Raw genomic sequence first — 21480 nt, forward strand, 5'->3', positions numbered from 1 at the left:
TTAATCTTGCAGCAAGGAGACAAAAACGTGCTAATACAGAGTTTGTCTAACTAGAATCAGGAAGTATGATTGTCTTTATACTTTTCTTACAAGGTATTACCTACTAAGCTGACATAATAAATCACATGTTCTTTCAATATTGTTTCTCAGCAGCTGTTTGTCCATGATTTTCTGCTGGCATATCAAGTTTACAAAAAAAACTTCCTGAGAAAAACAAGGTGGCCTTGACGACCGCCGGTCAGATACAACTTTTGCTATGTAATGTTACCATTCAAGGTACTATGGCTAATTCGAGCACAAAGCAAGTACAGATCACAGTTCATTTCTTCAAGCAGTCTTTTGTCTGATGTATCTTCTTTTCTGCAGCTGTGCATGTTCTCATAACACGAACAGGGCTGATTGTTCATATTCAATCACATTATAGAAAACAATATTGTTCTATTCATTCACTATTCATTCATTTTCCTGACCTAGCAGATAATCACCTACTTCCCAGTACATTTCCAAAAGGCATAAACATGAATTTTGCTGTGCTAGCAAATACTAGGTCAGAGAGCATCTTGCAATTTCAGAAAGCATACTGCAGTTTGAAAAGCATCTTATAATCTCATACAAAGTTAAGCTGCACATAAAATAGAATGAAAATGTATTAACCCTTTTAGCTTCTAATAAGCACTAAACATATACATTAATACATATTTTTCTAACAGTTGATGAGTGATTTTTTTCTAGCTGGGCATTGCACATCCTGTTTTTTTCCCATTAAGTTCCTCCTTTTGTTATACAACCCATTGGTTTTGGTATTCAACCAGGATGGTTTGTTTTTTTTGACTTGATCCTGTGCTTAATTTTGGTAAATACAGCTGTCTCCATTCAGCTGTTAATATGATTATGTAGGGTTTCTGTGAATCATTTCAGATAGACAGCAGTGTTCTGAGCATTTGGGGGTGGGGCTTGAAATTTTGCCAGGGTGTCACTCGGTAGTAGGAAGTTTGCCTTAGAACTATTCCTAAAAGTTCCAGGGTTAGCCGGTATCCCTGGTTTTACCTTAGCTTCAAAAGTGACAGCTTTACAGTCTGACCTGCCTAGTGAGGACTTTACACTAGGGATGGTGCAATGTTCTGCCAGGTTTATGACCATGTCAAGGATATTTTCTCCCCTAGTGGGTGTACAGACTAACTTGTCCAGATGTTTGCATTAATAAAGTCCAGGAATCGTTGGACCTGCATGCTAGGGGTTGTGTATGATTTCCAATTTATATCGAGGAAGTTAGTCAGCCATGAGCATAGTGTTAGGCTGAATGGGGAGCATTTCTAGTACTTTTCAGTAAATAAAATTAATGGAGGCATGTAAAGGGAATGGAATATGTTAATAACAGCTGTAATGGGGACAAGGGCATACCTCCCAACTTCTATGCACAAGAATTGAGCAATGCCAAAATATTGGGAATGCAAGCATATAAAATCAGTAATGCTTTTTAATTACTACTGTCACTCAAAAAATTTAATACAGCAGGTTTTACAACAACATGCATTTTTTCAAAACAGTAAGAAATATGAAAAAATATTGTCCAGTATTATTGACAGATGTAACCCTCAGTGATTTACCAGACAATTACATATTTTGCAAAGGATATGCCATAAATATGAAACAAAATCAGGTATGTTTTGTAAAATCAGGAACAGCTGAAAGCTATGGATGAGACAAGTGTAGGGTGCTAGCTCCAACAATCAGGCAGCTTAGATAAGCTGTTAGTCGAATATCATCAGCAGCCAGTACATACCTGGCAGTACGTATATATGTATTTACCGTTTCTGGCAGGATTCCTCATTGATGTCTGGGGCAAGCAGCTGAGAACAGTTCTCATGTTGTTCCTTATGATGCTCCCTGGCTTTCAAAGGAAACTAGGTCCCTTATGCATAAAAGGGAGTGCGCTTGGAATGCCTGGATCAAAACAAAACTACCCCTGCTACACAAATACAGAGAACTAAGGAATCTTGCTAACAAACAAACTAATAAAGACAAAGTCCTACTATAACTCTGCTCAGCTCAATTGCAAATCCAAACCTTAGAGGTTTTGGTCTACTCTTAGCAAAATTCTTTCTCCAGGCTGTCCCTCCAACCCCTCCCCTTACTCAAATACATCCCCTCATGAAACCACTACCCTCCCCTCAATAAACACTTTGACACCATCCAAAAACTCATACCCTCCAATTCTAGCACAACTTCTCTGCCAACCCCTCCCAACCCTCCAAACAAAAATCTCTTCTTCTTTTCACCCTGTTCCTACTTCCGATCTCTTCTTCTAAAGCTCACACCCTGCTCCCCCCTCCACTGACAAAACTACCTCTTACCTTCCTTAAACTTGCTGCTGAATCCATTGCCTATACTGTATCTATTCTAATCAATAGATCAATTCACGAATCCTACCCTATGGAAATCTTTCTTCACTATTTCTCTGCATAAACGAGGAAACTCAACAGACCCATCCAACTACTGACCCATCACCATACTATCCCCCCTCCCTAAGATACTTGAAAAATGCATTTACTCACAGCTTCTTAACTACCTCCTCCTGAATAACCTTCTCACTACCACTCAACACAGTACAACTACTGTCCTCCTATCCTTCACTCATACCATCCCCGAGGCCCAAGATAACAAACTCATATCTAGTCTCTTTCTAGACCTTTCCAAAGCATTTGATACAGTCTCTCACCCTTTACTGCTAATCTCAGCCGATCTTCCACCTCCCTTTCCTGGTTCTCTAGTTACCTATCCTGCAGGTAGCGATCTGTTAAATGGCTCTCATCCTTTTCTTCAGTCATTCCTGTCCCAACCAGAGTACCAAAAGGTTCCATCGTGGGTCCCCTTCTGTTTACTGCCTTCACCAACGATCTTTATATATCTTGTAAACAATCCTCCCTCATCCAATACGCTGACAACTACTCCATACCCTAACCAAACATGCCTTTCTATCCACTGAACAGTGGTTGTCTGATAATCTACTTATCCTTAACCCTAAGAAGACCAAACCCTCTTCTCTTTCTCCCCCATTCTCTTACTCACCATAAATCCACCTTTGCTATTACATCCTCTAACAATACAATAATCCAACCTGAAACCCACACGAAACTCCTTGGAGTCATCATTGATGATTAACTCAAATTCGACCTGCACATACGCCAGTGCATAAAAAAATAAAACACACCAGAAACCAGGTTTACTGTATTGCAACAAAACATTTCTAACCCCTAATGCCAGACTCCCCCTTGCACAGGCACTCCTCCTCCCCTCCCTCCTATACGCTGCCTCAGTTCTTACCAACATTCAGGCCACAACCTTCAACAAGCCAACAAACTTACCATAAGATAGCTAGATTTATCACAAACTCTCCATACAATGCACATCACTGCCTCACCCTAAACTCTCTCCAGTGGCTTGAACTCCCCCAACAACTCCTGCTATCACAATTTCAAATGTTGCACTTCATTCTATACAAACCATCATCCTGTCCAGCTCTCTCTTCTTTGGTCTCTAGCTAGTCTCCATCTCGGACCCACCGTACCTCTAATCAGCAACTACTAGACACCTACCAACCTAAGAAAACAGTAGGCAAACTTCTATACAAGTACTCTGTTGCCCATGATTGGAACAAACTTCCCTTAAACATACAAACTAAAAAAAAGCCGAAAAAACAAACCAGAATCGCTTCAGTGGTGACAAAATGATCCACTAGGTGTATAATATAACACAATACACTTTAACAACACACACAGAGAAAAAAATAAATAATACTATTCCAAATAGACCAAATCCAAGCGCTTTCGTCTCCTGTGTAGGAGACTTTTTCAAGAACAGAGCATGCCCAACAACTGAAAACATTTATACCATCCTTAATTAAATTTCAAACCAAAACATCCAATCATTTTCTGTCTCTACTAATTAATCCATTAGTGTAAGGTGTAATTATTAAAGTTGTTGTTGTGTCTTAAGGCTTTTCCCGGTTAGGGGTCGCCACAGCGGAATGCCGGTCCGCTAATGATTGGCAGTTGATTTTTACGTACCGAGTTGCCAGCCCTGACACACAACCTTCAACGAAGGAATGCCCATTCACGCATGTCTCCACGCAGAGACGCTCTAGCTGAGAGTCGAACCGGACAGCGTCTTACTGTGAGGAGACAACGCTCCAAATATTAAAACATGTATGTGTGTATACAATTTATGCAATACAGTCAATTATCATAAAATAAATTAAAAAATATATAACTAATATACTTGTATTAGGTTTTACAAGTGCATACACATACACGCATGCTTATGTAACCTATTCACAAAAATTCATGAATATATGAATAAATAGTTCTAATAAGTAAAAAGTCACATACCCATTCAACCCCTGTATCATGAGGTATTGAAATATAGGAGGTCTATGGGATTTTCTGAAGAGAATCAATAACTTAGACAAGAGTGGCTTCTTCGTAACCATTGATGTAAAGGACCGCTATACTTCAATACCTCATGATACACAGGTTGAATGGGTATGCGACTTTTTACTTGAAAAAGGGATACCCCAACCCAGAATCAATGTATTCAAACAACTGTTTGATCTTGTTTTAAAAAATAATTGTATATCTTTTAAGAAAGAATGTTTTATTCAAATGGTGGGTGTTGCTATCGGTTCCCCTTGCGGTGGCCTTTATGCTAATATGGTGATGCTACAATGGGAGAAGAGAGTTGTTTTTAAAAATCACATTTCTTTAAATATTGTAGAATGTATGTTAGATTTTTGGATTATATTTTTATCTTTTGGGTTGGCCCAAGGGACCTTATTAATGTTTTTTTAATTTATATTAATAATTCAACACCCTCTCTTAAATTCACCCACAACATTGGTGAAAAGGAAATTTCATACTTGGATATTAAACTATTAAAGGACAGACAGTTAGGAAAATTTGTATCAGAAATATATCGAAAGGAATCTTATTCTAATAGTTTTTTTACATTTTGACAGTGCACACCCTTATAAACAGAGAAGAGCGGTAGTGAAGGGTCAATTTATGAGAGCGGCCCGTATGGTATCTTGCTTTGACACTTTTCTGAATGAGTGTGATTTACTAAAATAAATGTTTATAAAAAGAGAGTATCCAAGTGACTTGGTAAACAATGTACTGTTAGAGGTTAACAAAAGAGAAAGTTTTTTTTTTCAAGCTATTTTAATGGTTGATGGTATACAATACAACAAAACATTAAGTGAAGTAGATGGACAAATGGTCTTTAATAATAATATACAGAACAATGGTTATAATATGAGTCTAGAAAATCCAATATTATTAGAAACCAACTACTGTTGTGCTTTTATTATCACATATAACCTTGAAGGTCATGACATATTAAGAGTCTTAGAGAAGAACTGGATCACTTTAACCTCATGTAATGAAATCGGACAATGTATAGGAGAAAAACCTACTGCAGTCTATAGAAAAGGTCAGCCCCTCAAAAACATACTTGAAAACAATACCCAAGTTTATAGTATTGGGGGCATGAGAAAATGCGGATCTTGCAAGTATTGTCAATATATAATGGAAGGCATGAAATTTAATATTAATGGCGTTAGAGTTTCCTTGAAGAAAAAATGCTGTTGTAACACTGAAAGAGTTGTTTATTGTGCTTTTTGTTGCAAATGCACCTGTTTTTATATTGGAAAAAACGGAAAGAAAGTTAAAGACCTGAATTTATGAGCATTTAAGGGACATTAAACTAAAAAAGGATATAAATGCTTTGGCAAGGCATTGTAATGAATGGCCTGATCATGTTTTTTAAATTTACTGTTATAGAACCTATGGATGTGAATCCAAGGGGTGGACCACGGCCTTTATATTTGGAAATGAATGAAGCTTTATGGCAATTAAGAACAAATGCTACTCAATGGCCAGGCCTGAAGGATTCCATTTCAATCACTTGTTTTTTTGAAATTAAAGGCCTTGGATAGGTGAATTTGTTATACATTGTATTTTAACATAGGTGGTTATTCAACAATTTTTTTAAGTGTTTAATACAATATGTTCATGTATTTATTTATTAACTTATTATAAATACATTTATACTAATTTATTTATGTTTTTAAAAAATAATTTTTTATGATACCAACATATATATATAGTTTGTGGGTAATGAATATATATATATATTGATTATGTGCATTCTGGTCTCCTATAATGAATTTTATGGGTGTATATAAGTTATATATACACTCACATTTTTATACTTTTACTTACACAGATATTTATTCATATATTCATGAATTTTTGTGAATAGGTTACATAAGCATGCGCGTATGTGTATGCACTTGTAATACCTAATGCAAGTATATTAGTTATATATTTTTTAATTTATTTTATAACTGACTGTGTTGCATAAATAGTATACACACACAGATGTTTTAATATTTGTATTGTTTGGTCATGGTAGAACTACATATTTTATTGCATTTTTTATTGCGTTACTCCTTTAATAATTACACCTTACACTAATGGATTAATTAGTAGAAACAGAAAATGATTGGATGTTTTGGTTTGAAATTTAATTAAGGATGGTATAAATGTTTCAGTTGTTGGGCATGCTCTGTTCTTGAAAAAGCCTCCTACACAGGAGATGAAAGCGCTTGGATTTGGTCTATTTGGAATGGTATTATTTATTCATTTTTTTTTCTCTGTGTGTGTTGTTAATAAAGTGTATTATATTATATTATACACCTAGTGGATCCTTTTTTCACCACTGAAGCCATTCTGGTTTATTTGTCCCTTAAACATAGATTCCATTACCCACCCATCACACTTAAGTAGATGAAGTTTGAGTTCATTTTAAAACTCCAAAACGTACCCCTGTCAAGACCCAACCTAAGCTCCCCATACCTCATATACATATCTAAATAATCTCTCCCCTTTCTTCTAGTAACCTACTATGTGGATACTTACTAAATTCAAACAACAATGCTGATGGACAAAATTCTTATGTAAATATATACTTCCTCTGTAAAAATATTGTGTGTATACTGCCTTGTGCATGCATTCTACTTTGTTTCTAACTTGCTGCATAACAATGTTTATGTAATTTTTTTGACTCAAATAATTTTAATTACTGTAAACTGATTTCGAATGGAGCTTTTCTCCTTGGGTCTCCACTGAAAATGGGCCACAAGCCCAGCTGGACCAAGCTGGTTAAAAATGTCAATAAATAAATATAATATAAATAAAAATGATTACTGTATACCAATATGTGGTCCAACAATAACATGTTGAATTATCTCTGGCTTATTGTACAATGATTTTATATTTTAAATAAAGACAAAGTAAAATGATAGCTTTGGTCCTTACCTGTTGGGAGTTGTGCCCCCAGGTCTCTCTCTCTCTTATTCAAGAGTCTATATCTCCAAATCGAAAAGACCCATAATCAAATGGCATTTACATCAAAAATGCTGGTCATCGAGGTGTTTATAGTGAGATTGCGGTACAGTAAAATCGGAAAACTTGCCCTTTCCTCACTGTAGTGCGATCTCCGAGTTTGTATGTATAATTAGCGGGGGTGTGGGGGTGCATCCCCCCACAAGAGCGACTTTAATGAATGGCATTTTCTACATAAATGCCACTCTATTAGGGGTCTTTTCGATTTGGTGATATAGACCCCTTATTCACTCCTTTAGGAAGTCCAGGATTGGGGTTACCCATCTGTTTTAACATGAACATTCATCTCAACAAGGCTGGTCAGAAGATGCACTCTTTACTATGTTCTTGTTTCAGGAATTTTTTTCCATCATGTGCTGCCACCGAGTTGTATAAAGACCTACCCTCAAGAGTTCACTATTTTCCTCATAAAGTCTTTGTCGTGTCAGTGGAACCTTTGTTTTTGGTTGAGGTCAACGTATGTCTTAAGGCATCAGTGACTCTTGGTAGAACATTCCCATATGTTCTGATGTAATTTGGGTTTATTCAAGTAACTGCCATTCTAACCCATCAATTAGGACATACAATAAAACAGTAGTCTCCAGAACACAGATAGATGCTTAGGGTGATAGAAATGTAAAACAACAAATCATACAATAGAAATCATCTGGCTATTTTAACAAGTTTATTAACTATGAAGGCTAGTGTTTGCATCTCTAAATGGAAACTTAAGACCAAAGTAGATACAAAAAGGATAAACTTGTTTTAAAATTAAGACCTAACAATCTCTGGTCCAGTTCAGTCTACAATTAGTCTCTATTTCTCTCCTTGATCTTGAGCTCAAGAACTGTCATTTTTTTCCCCTAAATTTCTCCCTGCTTTCTGTCTTCTATGCGTCATTAAATTATTCTGGAAAATAATGGCGATAGTCCTGATACATTGGATGCTTGAAGTTTTATTCCAACTAAAAATTATGTTCTGGACTATTGCACCTTCTCTCCCCACTTGCACTGATGGCCTTAGCTAAAAATGTCTTACTACCAAAGACTGAATGTGCACTTCTCTTGGTTGCCAGCAAAAAATACACAAAAGCTGCTATAAATAGAAAATAAAATAAAATACTTAAATCTGCTCTTCTTACTGATCATAACAGCTGCCACAGCACCCTATATAAAAAGCTCACTTGCTATCTATTTCCAACAGGAACACTTTTCTCTGATTCACAACATTTTAAATCTTGCCTACTGTCCACCTCTGGAGTGACTATTCCTAATCAGAGAATAAAGCTACCCCTCCTTAGGGGCAGTCAAGACAATACACAATTTGGTCAGATCTAGATTCAAACTAGTAACAGGAGAAAAAGACTTCTCTACAGTCAGTCCAGCTAAATGGATGTACTAACCTGCAGATATGAAAAATATCACTGAATTTTCAATATTTAAAAATCACATTAGACAATACTTGCAAAATGACTTTAGGTGTAGCTGCCTTAGAGATGCTGGTTAATTTTTCAACCTGTAACAGAAGATGCCCTCATAACCTTAAAACTTGCATTGTATATATTGTAAATAGTTGATGTGATTTGTAATTTGCTTTATTTCAGTCTGTAATAATATATTCTTATTAATATTTCATGCAATATATAATTCATCCACTCTTACATGGTAACAGCTTTGTTTGAATACACTACATAATTAACTATTGTTCAACAAGGCTATTTGTACTCTTGTATTCAAGTTCTGACTAAAAAGGGTGAATAGGCCAGACCACCTTTCTGGAAATCGAAATGTAAAATAAAATAAATTAAATTAATAAATTATAATAAGTCACTGGCATCTGCTCTAGATTAACTTTCTCCATTTCACATCTGTCCTCTTTCTCTTAAGGGATATGAGCTGTGGTTTGATACCAAGATCTATGCCCAGAGACATCAGGGACACTTGAAACATCAGTGGAGGCGTGCAGATATCTGCACAGTCAGACCTGAGCTAGATGAGTGCTACATTCATTTATCAAATCAAACATCTCTCAAACGTCAGCTGATTTTCAATAATACAGCTAACTAAATAGCCGTAATCTTTCTGGTGGAATGGTGGACAGCCCAGCTTATGTCACTTCTCATAAGGCTTTTACATAATTACATTATACAGTAGAGTGATATTCACTTTCTCATGGACAAGTTTCCCACCTTCAGATCCACAGTACCCCCACAATACTGCACAAACTGTTCAGTAAACAAGTCTGAGTAATGTTGCCTGGTATGACATCAACATTCTGATTATGATGAACTCTGGTCTATTATTTCAGGGATGTGCCGTTTCACATGGGGGGGGGGGCTAGATCTCTGTCCTTCCAGGCAAATGACACCAGCTTCGATGTACTGAGAAATAGGTAATTATCAGACTTTAGTGCCCTCATTCAGAAGACGGAGTTTTCTATGTATTGTAATGGACATCTTAGTTATCCCATGTCTCATGAAGCCATATTTGGAGCATAATATTCTGAAAATTGCCACCCTGTCCCAAATATTACTTTTGCAGGTAAAATCAATGAGAAGCTTGCTTACACACAGCTTGAATCTTGGCTAACTTTACACTGGTACATGGATCCTGTTAAATCTGATTTCCACACTTGCCACAGTACTGAGACAACTCATTAGGGTAGTTGATCTCTTTTTTGGTTAGAAATCAAGGCCTGTATTCCATATTGATCCTTCTTGATCTCTTGGCTGCATTTAACTTAACTGATCATGGCATGCTAATTGAAGGTATATGTTCAGAATGTGGCTTTACCTCTAATACCGTAGACTAGTTTTACTTCCTGCCTCTCTTCATGAAACGTGAGTGTAGATTCTGGGGAAATGCTTCAGGCTTCTGCCCAGAGCCATATCTTGCTTGTCTAGCTATTGTGTTTTGGCAGTTTTTAGGACTTATTGCCAATGTAGAAGTTTACATTTTTTGTATACAGCACTTAAACTATAACAAACCTTAAGTCAAAGTCATTCCTGGGATTCCTTGCTAATCTACATTCGATTTCATTAAGCATCATGGCCTTTACTTTTCCCTCTGTTCAGCCCTTGATAACTTTAATCTCCCTTTTTCCTGCACTTTATTTGCACATTAAACATATGCATAAAGTATAAGGCAGCACATGAGAATCAGGAGGGTTACTAAAGAGAGTATTGGAAGTGGAAGAATAAAAGGTGTGTACTACTACATAGTGAAATAAAACAGGATCCATTCTGGTAACATTCCAGTACATAAATGAAACTGTCAAAACAAGATTGCATACACATCTCTAAGAATGGCCTATATTAATTATCAGAATACACAAAATTACTATTTGTACTGAGAATATTTTTATGTAAAGTTTTTACTGGAGTAGCAGGAGTAAACCTTGTTAAGACAGGTTATATATATAGGTCTACTGCTTTTGCTCGAATTACATTTGGCTGAAAAGGATTTCAGGCAGCCCACTTCACCGAAAATAATGTAATTCGACCAAAAGCAGTAGACCCATAAATATATATATATATATTTAGCAGGGAAGTGCACTGATCTAAAGATCTATTTGCAGGTATAGTCCAGGTGAATAGGCTCACTTAAGAAATGAGAAAAACATATTTACAGATACATGGATATCCTAACAATGGTTTACTATTGAAATTTCATAGTGCTGGTAATCGAACAGCATGTGTTCGAAAGGCACGTTTCAAAAGGGCACAACGCTGAACCAGACTACAACAAATACACAATACCTAATGTGCAGTGTAATTCGGTAGTCTGAGTTTGGTATTGTGAGTGGAGAGCGTGGTACAGTGAGGAACAGGGAATTTACCCATTTCCTCACTGTAGTGCGATCTTGGAGTTGGTATATATAATTTGCAGGGGATGTTGGGGTGCAGCCCCCCCCCCCACATGGGGGGTACATGAGGTCTTGCCCCCCTGCAAAATAGTAAAAAAAACACATGCCATTGACTTGACAGTCTAATGGTAAGTTACAGTGGATAGCTTGGGTGACTAACATCACCTAAGGCTATGCCAAATAGATCAAACTACAGTGAACAATTTAATTTAGTTCAGCAGTCATGCCTTTTCGATGGTACGCATTTCCACATTTCGGCTCAACAGTTTCATCAGTTGAGCATTGCATTTTCCAGATTTCTATAGTAAACCACTGAAAACATATACATATTTACGGTCACAAGAATATGCTGCAACATTTAGTCCAGGAAACAGTTTACAATGTCAAAACATGGAAGGAAAATGGAATAATACTTGGAGCCTTTTGCTTATACTACAAGGACAGCAGCATATAATTATATAGAGAGGTATGAAGATATTAGAAGAGGTGAGTATGAACAGTTGCAAGCCAAGATACCATGGGGAGAAGACAGACAAAATGGTTAAGAGAGGCATGCAGAAAGAAGAGTAGAAAGTAGAGGAAGTGCAATAAATGTAGAGAGAAGAGGGAGGTAGGATGAATGAGAGGCAGTAAGTGGAGAGGGTGTAAAGATGAGATAAGGAAGGATGAAATAGGGATAAAGGGATGTGAGAGAGCTGCGGAGTTCATATAAGAGGACCTGTGTGAGTGCAGCTGCACTTTGGGTGAAGAGGTAACTTGTGCCATTGTCTTAAGTGGAGTTCTTTTGGACATTTGTGACAGACAGAAATGGAATCCTATAATCTAAGTGTTAGGATGGAGAATTCATGGTCAGTGCAATGAAGATTATTTATTGGAGTCAGAACAGTAGATTGAGAGATACCCCTGAGATTATATCTGAGGGCTTGGGGAAGATGTTTTAAGAGAAAGGACTTTGTGAATTAGTGATCATAGGAGGAGGTTTGCTCTTAAATGTATTAGAAGCCATTTGGCTTTGGTGAGAATCAGGCAGTAGTGTTCTTTAATGGGGGAGTTGGTAATGAACTGGCAAATCTTATTGGAGTGTGTTTGTAAGGTGGTGGCATTTTGTTTTGAGGCTGCAGCTATTATGGGCAGTCCATATTCGACCCGAGAAGAGTATTCCTTAGCCTGTGGAAGCTTTGGCTGGCTTGGACAAAAATGATGATTGTGTGCCCAGAACAGTAGTGCTTTGATCATTTTGTGTGTGTTTTGAATGTGTAGTTAAAAGAATGGCCTAGTCAAATGTGAAGGTATTTGAAGGATGTTGCAGTTTTTATGGTGGTAATGTTAACTTTATTAAGGAAGCTGGATGTTATGGCTATTTTTTGGTTGACTCCACATAGCATTGGTTTTGTTTTTGAGGGATTGGGTACAAGTTTCTGGCTTATTAACTATGGTTTGAGGGTTTGGAGGTCATCTTGGAGCCAAGTTTGAATAACAGAGTGGGATACATTTGCCCTGTAGATGACCATGTCATCTGCATAAAGAATTGGAGGCATCTGAGCGTGATCAGATAGGCATTTGTTGATAAAGATGGAAAATAGCAGTGGGGCTAAAGTGGACCCCTGGGTCTCCTTTCATAAGAGGAGCTGTTTCAGAGGTTGTGCTACCATGATCACCTTGAATGATCTGCTAGTGAGAACATCCACAAACCAAGGTTTTGCATCACCACAAATGCCTATTTCAATTGGTTTGTCAGTTAGGAAGTTATGGTCAACTAGATCAAAGGCTTTTGTGGGGTGAATAAAGCGTTTCTTAGAGATTGACTTTGACCATATTGGATAGGGTGTCAGTTGTGAGGGAGTCGAGAGTTATGGTGCTATGTCCAGACAAGAATCCATTTGCTTCCTAGACAGACGATGGTACTGATGTAAATAAGCAATCATTTGTTTGCAGAAGTTTTTTTTTTAATAGTACTTTACATCAAATGGGAGGCACTGACACAGGACAGTATTGTGAATCAGTACATTTCATTCATTCATCCATACCATCATTGCAAAGCAGCTTTCAAAATAATGTTACCCAAAGTTATAACTACAATAGCAGCCAATACTAGAGAGTGTCTAGTGTAACTCCTCTCTATGCTTGGATTTCATCTGCAGGTTTCATATATCTCTTATTTACCCTTATCCACAGTAAAGCTGCTATATAGAATGAAGCCCTGTGGTAGACCACCATGGTAATATTCTGTCCACATAGCTAAAACTGAGAATAAAATGGCTACCCAGTAACCATCCTCTTTAACAGAAACCTTAAAAAATCTTGTAAATTAAAACAATAAAACATCTCATGATTCCATTATTGCAAAAAGGTTGTATTGACCATATTCTACCTAGATTCAGGTCTCTAAACCTTTCAGGATAGAAGTACAGCACATACATACATTTGGGTAATCCCTTTCACATTTCTCCACTCAGGTTAACATGTCTTTTTTCCAAAGCACAGAACTGAGGCTTCTCCTCTGTCTCACATTTGGAAGATTTTGAATAGGAATGAGGTACACAAAGCTTTGCGGCATCCCTCCTCCTTCCACAGTTGCCCAATATCTAAAAAGGAGTTGTTTAAATGGTACCTGTATGGCAAATATCAAACTGTCCAATGCACAGGCATATACATATACATACATAACATAAATCAGCTACTACAGCCAAGTAAACCTATCACACCCAACCCACAAGGCTCTGACATAAAGAATCCCAACCAAATTGCTAATGACTTCAATTCCTTCTTCACTGAAACAATTCAAACCCTAGCCAGTCAACTCTCTAGAAATGACACAACTATATCCAACTGTAACTTAAATCCACCTCCCCCTTTTCTCTTCCAACCTGTCCCTACAACTTACATTCTCTCCCTTATCAAAAAACTCAAACCTTGCACCCCCTCTGCTGACCTACTACCCGCCAAATACTTGCAATTAGCAGTCAGATCCATAGCCTACCCAATTTCCATATTCATCAACAGAACCATCACAGAGGGATATGTCCCAAAACTTTGGAAAGTCTCCCATATTATCCCACTTCACAAGGGTGGAAATTCTACTGAAATTTCAAACTACCGCCATATAGCCCTGCTCTCTCCCTTATCAAAAGTTATGGAAAGATGTATACACAAGCAACTGCTGGACCATCTTCTCCAAAATAACTTCCTTTCTAATACTCAACATGGCTTTAGACCTTCCCACAGTACCACCACTGCCCTCCTCTCCTTTACAAACACAATCAACAAAAATCGCAACCATAACACACTTTCCTCAGCACTCTTCTTAGACCAGTCCAAGGCTTTTGACATGGTCAACCACCAAATACTCATACACATTCTCCAATCTTTGTCACTAGAAACCCAACCCATTAACTGGTTCAAATCCTACTTAAATGACAGACACCAAGCAGTACTCTGGAACTCCACCCTATCTTCCCAGCTACCTGTTAACATTGGTGTCCCCCAAGGGTCCATACTAGGTCCCCTCCTGTTTTCTTTATCAATAACCTCCACCAAGTAGTTCCCCAAGCTACATGCATTCAATACGCAGACGACTCCACACTCATTTGCTCAGCCATATCAGTACCTGATCTTCACTCCCTTACACAACACATATTTAACTCCGTTGAAGAATGGTTTTCTCAATGCTGTCTCCTACTTAACCCAAAAAAACCTAAACTCCTTCTCTTTACACCCTCCAGTAAATCTCCACCTATAGACTTTACAATAACATCTAAAAATGGCACACCTATATCACAAGATCCCACTACTAAACTATTAGGAATTACCATAGACAACAACCTTAACTTTGATACCCATATAAGCAACACTTTGAAAAATACTAACAAAAAAATAGGCTCTCTTTACCGGATCAAACCTTTCCTCACTCCAGAATCTAGAATCACTATTGCCCACTCCCACATTATCTCTCCCCTCCTCTGTGCCTCACCCATATTTACTAACTTGTCAAAAAAGAATCTTCTTAAATTAGAAAACTCTTACCACAACATAGCCAGATTTGCTACAGGTAACCCTTTCAGAACCCACAATTGTTCTAATCTAAAGCAACTAGGCTGGCTTGAATTTCAGCAGCAACTTAACATTAATCAATTAACCATAGCTCATCAAATACTGTATCAACCTGACAAAACACCTATACTATCTACCCTTATCTACCCCTACCATAACCTAAAATCTATAAGATCCGCACACAAACTTCTTGTAAATATTGACAAAGCAAACAACAAAGCTGGTGATTCCCTCTTTTCCAACACTGTTGGAAAACACTGGAACCTGCTTCCCTCTGAACTTTCTACTATTCCCTCAAAATCTCTCTTCAAAAAGAGACTTAAACTCAACCTCAAATCACAATGGCTGTGCCCCTGTACTAATCCTGACTAACTCTAGCTCTTGACACCTGACTAAAACCTATATCTTATAACCTATAACCTACCTCTTATTTGCATCCACTGTCATATTTCTCCTCCTACTATTTCAAAAAAAAAAAAAAAAAACACAATTGTACATTTTGCTAGTATTTCTTCAAAATGTCACTTGTAACATTATCCTTGTCACAATTATTGTTAACAGTTATGTTACAACTAATGTATTTTCACACTTAATAACTATGTCTGCAGTTATAATGCTTTTTATTTTTCTGTTTGTACTCTCTTTTTTTTTTTTTTACTCTTTACTTTCATGTTATTTCTTTAATGTAAATTCAACTTAAACTCTGGAGCTTATCTCCCCGGGCCTCTACTGAAAATGGACATGTATCCAACTAGACTAGCCCGGTCAACAAATGTAAAATAAAAATAAAAAATAAAATAAAATAAAAATAAAATAAATGTCTCACCATCACTATACGGTCCATATCAGTGCTTATTGCTTGGCCTCTGTTTTCAACTTTTGAAAGTACAGTGCACATCTCGTGCCCACAGGTAAAGTACAATATGTAGATGATGTAACCATTAAGTAGCAATGATCTCTCTATAACAAAAAATCAGTTTTATTTCTCTGTGTTTCAGACTTGGCCCAAGACAGACACCTTAATCTAGCCCAAGGCAGACAACCTAAACTAGAATCAACAAATCTAAAACCAATTCTTTACTCTTTCCACTGTCTATCAATCAAGGCCATAATTAGTGAAGCTGAATGTTTCAGTTATCATAGAAAGAAATTGTAGACATTTGGTTATTTTTCATGTTCTACTTGACAACTTCAGTTTGACAACCATATGTAATCATGAAAATTGTGCAACACGATTAGGACCTTATACAGAACCAAAATATACTTTATACTCCAAATTTCATCATAACATTACCTAAATAATTCTGCTGCCAGAGCTAATGGATGGACAAACCTAACAAAGCAAAAGTCGAAAATGTTGAGCTGATCTAAGAAGCCTGCAAAATTTGTGACAGGCTATCACATTAAGACGTGTTGTAATTCAAACAAAGAGGATACAGGTTTCACATAAAGAGTAAGGTGATGTAACCACTTTTTTAATGGCACATAAATTACTTCATGTCACCAAGTGTCCATCATTTTGTGAAATCAAATTCAAAATGAAACATTCAAAAATGTCATAATCCATAGACACTGTATACCTAATAGTAAGTAATTACAGCTTTTAGACAATGCCTTCAACTTTCATACCTCCAAGATTTCTAATTCTCTTTATTTCTCATATAAAAAATTTTCCATCTGGCATACATTTCAAATATTTAATCCATTCTCACCAAATCATAAACAGGGTTAACTGTCTTAGGCCAATCCCAAATACTGCCCTCCAAATTGTGAATAACGAAGGTGAATAAAGTTATTAGATGTACAGCCATCCATCTATCCATCCTCAACCTTTTTTTTACCATATTTGCACATGGGGTTGGGATGTCATTTCAACACTGGCAATCATCTCAAGCCAAGATTTACACCACCGGGTGGCTAGCCCTGCCACAGTAGTTAATCTCCGTACCACTCACTTGCACCCATGACCAATTTAGTGTGTCCAGCCTACCTACTGCATGTCTTTGGAATGTGGGAGGAAACTCACACAACCACAGGAAGGACATGCAGACTCCACACAGAAGGCGCCCCAACCAAGAATCTAACAGGAGAACCTCTTTCTGTGAGGCAACAATGCCAATTGCTGCACTACCATGGCCACCCCATTGGATGGTGTGTGTGTACATTATATAGATTTGTATATATTCTTGAATGTCTACATATATTCGCTGTTTATTTCACCAACATCCAATATGCACAGTACATTGAAAATTTAGTAAAATAATAGTTACAACACCTTTAAATTCTTAAGTTATTTCTATCAATTCTGTCTACATAAACCTAGTAAATAACAGAGCTTTACATGCTAGGCCTCCACTGGAAACTGACCTTAAACCAACCAGACTATCCTGGGTAGAAAGTAAAATAAATAAATTCTAGATACACAAACAATGAAACTGACTGAGATGGGAGGGAGCATACAGGGAATCAATTCTTACATAAATCTGCCATTTATCATACCAGGAACAACAAATTCCATATTCATCATTAGCAATGAGCTACCGCGCATGATAACTAACCGTGTCAATTCCTATATAAACTAAATATGAGTGTGTCATTATTCAGTCCACATATTTGTTCTAAACAATAGTCCCACTTAAACCTTATTTAAACTTTAAAGCCAGGACAACTTACCAAAGTATGCGGATTTTGTATAAAAGATGGTTATCAGGTAATTTCTGATTATAATGTCGCTCACCGATTATGAGAGCTGTAGTGTATAAACTCTGTCTCTGCAATTTCAAATACTGACAGCTTTTCCACAAGGGAGTAAAAAATAGCCCCTGCTGATGTTTTTTTTTTTAATGAAAGTATTTATTCAATTAGATTTCATTTAACGTTTACTGAGTTTCTATTTTATACATGTGTGTGTGTGTGTGTGTGTGTGTGTGTGTGTGTGTGTGTGTGTATGTATGTGTGTGTGTGTGTGTATGTGTATATATATATATATATATATATATATATATATATATATATATATATATATATACACACACACACACAGGTAGGTAGGTACTAGGCTATTGGGCGTAGGGCCTATACAAGCCTAGCCAAAAATGTACCCTGGCTTTTGCCACCCAAGAAAAATATTTTCCTGTGCCCCTATCAAGCAAAACCACAGAAGTGATCCCTGGGGTAAATTTCCTATTACCCATCCAGTCATCAAGATTTTTCTTGAATAGTGCTAATGAGGAGTCCTGTTTGACATAGATAGGTAGTCTGTTCCAGCGTATGGGAAGTCTCTGGGACAGGAATCTATCCCTCCAGCATGTTCTGTTTATTGTGGTGACAAGGTTTAGGTCCCTAGAGCGTGTAGCTTGGAGGGATTGGGATTTTTTTAAGTGGAGCATGTCCAACAGCTCTGGGTTTGACATAGCTTTGTATGTTAGTTCATAGGTTGGTACTAGGCTATCAGCCCTAGGGCCTATACAAGCCTAGCCATAACAATTCCCTGGCTATTTCTTCCCACATTATTTACTTTCCTGGACCCCTGTCTAGCAGGGCGACTGACGTGATCCCTGGGGTGAATTTCCTTTCTCCCATCCAATCGTCAAGGTTCCTCTTGAAGAGGTCCAAAGAGGCACTCTGCTTGACCTGTATGGGCAATCTATTCCAGAGTCTGGGGAGTCTCTGGGTCAGGAACCTATCCCTCCAGCATGTTTTGTTTATTGTGATGACAAGGTTTAGATCCCTGGAGCGTGTAGCTCTGAGGGATTGGGATTTCTTTAAGTGTAGCATGTCCAACAGCTCTGGGTTTGACATGGCCTTGTATGTTAAGCAGAGATCACCACTGAGTAGACGATATGCGACAGAGTATAGCTGGAGTTTTTAAGGTCAGCGTAGGGCATTTGCTTTAGGCCTGTGATTCTTTTAGTGAGGTATTTCTGAGGCCTTTCCAGTTGTTGCAGATGTCTTGAGAGGTACATACCAAATGGGGCATTGTATTCTATAATGGGTCTAATGAGGGATGAGTACAGTGGGACAATGACCTCCTTTTTTCTGGATGAAAAGCCCTTCGTGATGAGGTGTGCCACATAGAAGGATTTCCTGACTGTTGTGGCGATGTGGTTATTGAAGGTGAGATCACTGTCCACCTGTGTCCCTAAGTCTCTTATCACACTTTCTGTGTTTAGTGTACTGCCACCTATATGGTAATTCATGGATACATGTTTTTTCCCAAAGGGGATAACAATACATTTCTTGGCATTGAGCTTGAGCCCATGGCTCTGGCACCAAGCATCTGTTTCTGTAAGGCCCTTTTGTAGAGTATCCACATCATTTGGGACCAATTCAATAATGGCTCCCAGTTTGCAGTCATCTGCAAACTTTGTTAGCCAGAGTCCCTTAGTGTTGACCTGTACTTCAGAGAAGTAGATGCCAAACAAGAGCGGCCCCAGGACTGAACCCTGAGATACTCCACTTGTCACTTGTCTGGAGCTGGATTTGGAGTCGGCTACTTTTACAGTGTGGGTTCTATCAGTAAGCCATTTAGCAACCCATTGGTGACATAGGGATTAATGCCCAACTTAGTAAGTTTATCTATGATTCTAGAGTGGGGGATGGTGTCAAAGGCCTTGGCAAGGTCTAGATAGGCTGTGTGGACCACCTTACCCTTGTCCATGGCTCTGGAGACTGATTCAAAGAAGTCAGTCAGGTTCAGGAGACAAGATCGGCCCTTCACAAACCCAAACTGGGTGGGGTCCAGTGTTTGAAGGTTGCCAATGTCTTTGTTTATAAGTTCCATGATAATACGCTCCATGGCCTTGCAGATAAGGCTTGTCAGACTGATGGGACGGTAGTTTCCGGGATCCAAGGTGGATCCCCCCTTGTGGATTGGGATAACTGTAGCTCTGCGCCACTCAGTGGGCACGAGACCTGAGGTGAGGCTATGATTAAACATGACACTTAGGTGAGGTGCAAGTTCATATTGTAGTCCATGTAGTACACAGCCCGGGATGTCATCTGGTCCCATGGATGCTGTACTCTTGGCTTTAGAGAGTGCGTTTTGTACCTGTGTGGCCGTTATTACTGGAATTTGGCAATCTTCCGGTATTGAGATGGGCCATTTACGGGGTAAGAGGGGGGGTGAAGTTGGCACTGAATCGATCTGCCAGGATATTGGCAATATCCTTCGGATCAGTATATTTAATGCCATTCTGTTTTAGCTCAGAGCAGATCTGAGCATTGCCATTTAGATTCTTGACATAGTTATAGAATGCTTTGTGGTTGTCTTTGGAATCTTTGGCAATTTTATTTTCGTAACTAGCTTTGGAGGATTTTATGAGGCATCTCAGTTTCTTACTGAGGCTAGTAAGGAGTTTTTGCATCCTGGGATTTTCTTCTTTTCTGCAAAAGTTTCTTCCTTTTGTTGTAAAGTTAGTTTATGGCAGGGGACTACCAGATTGGCTTCCTTTTTTTGGATGAGAGCATTTTGGTTCTATTTGGGATGGCATGATTCATGCATGAGTGGATGTGCTCGTACAGTGCCTTAGTGTAGGATTCAGCAGTTGAACTTTCAGTTCCCGTCTGCATGGGTGTCATGAAGTTTGTCACTTCTGACTTGAGTAGCATGAAGTTGGCTTTGGAGAAGTTTTTTATGGTGGTTTCTTTACTGAGAGGTGGGGGTGGGATGTGGATGTTAAGGGTGATTAGCTTATGGTCAGACCTGACTAACGAGGGGGTAACCATAGGTATGGAGCATTGATTTCCCATGTTGGTAATGACCAGGTCTAGGATATTGGAGCCCCTGGTGGGACTAAGCAAAGGTGTTGGGACATGAGTAGTTTTCCCAGTTAATGGCAGGGTAGTTAAAATCACCCAGTATTAGGGTGTTTGGTTCTATCTTAATATTTTCCAGTATGTTTAGAAAGGTGTAGTGAGAATCTTGTGATATGGTGGGGGATCTGTAGCAAGCTACAATTTGGATTGCAGTCTTACCTAGTGTTAGTTGCACTTGGAGAATATCAGACACATTGTGTTGGCCAACTAGCCTGGTGGTGTGAATATCCTTGGTGAATATTGACACTCCTCCACCTTTAGTGTTTCGGTCCTGGTTTGGTGGCCGAAAAGTGTGGTAAGAGTTGTA

The sequence above is a fragment of the Protopterus annectens genome, chromosome 14.part0, assembly GCF_019279795.1.
Source record: "Protopterus annectens isolate FY-2018-M chromosome 14.part0, PAN1.0, whole genome shotgun sequence".
Classification (NCBI taxonomy): domain Eukaryota; kingdom Metazoa; phylum Chordata; order Ceratodontiformes; family Protopteridae; genus Protopterus; species Protopterus annectens.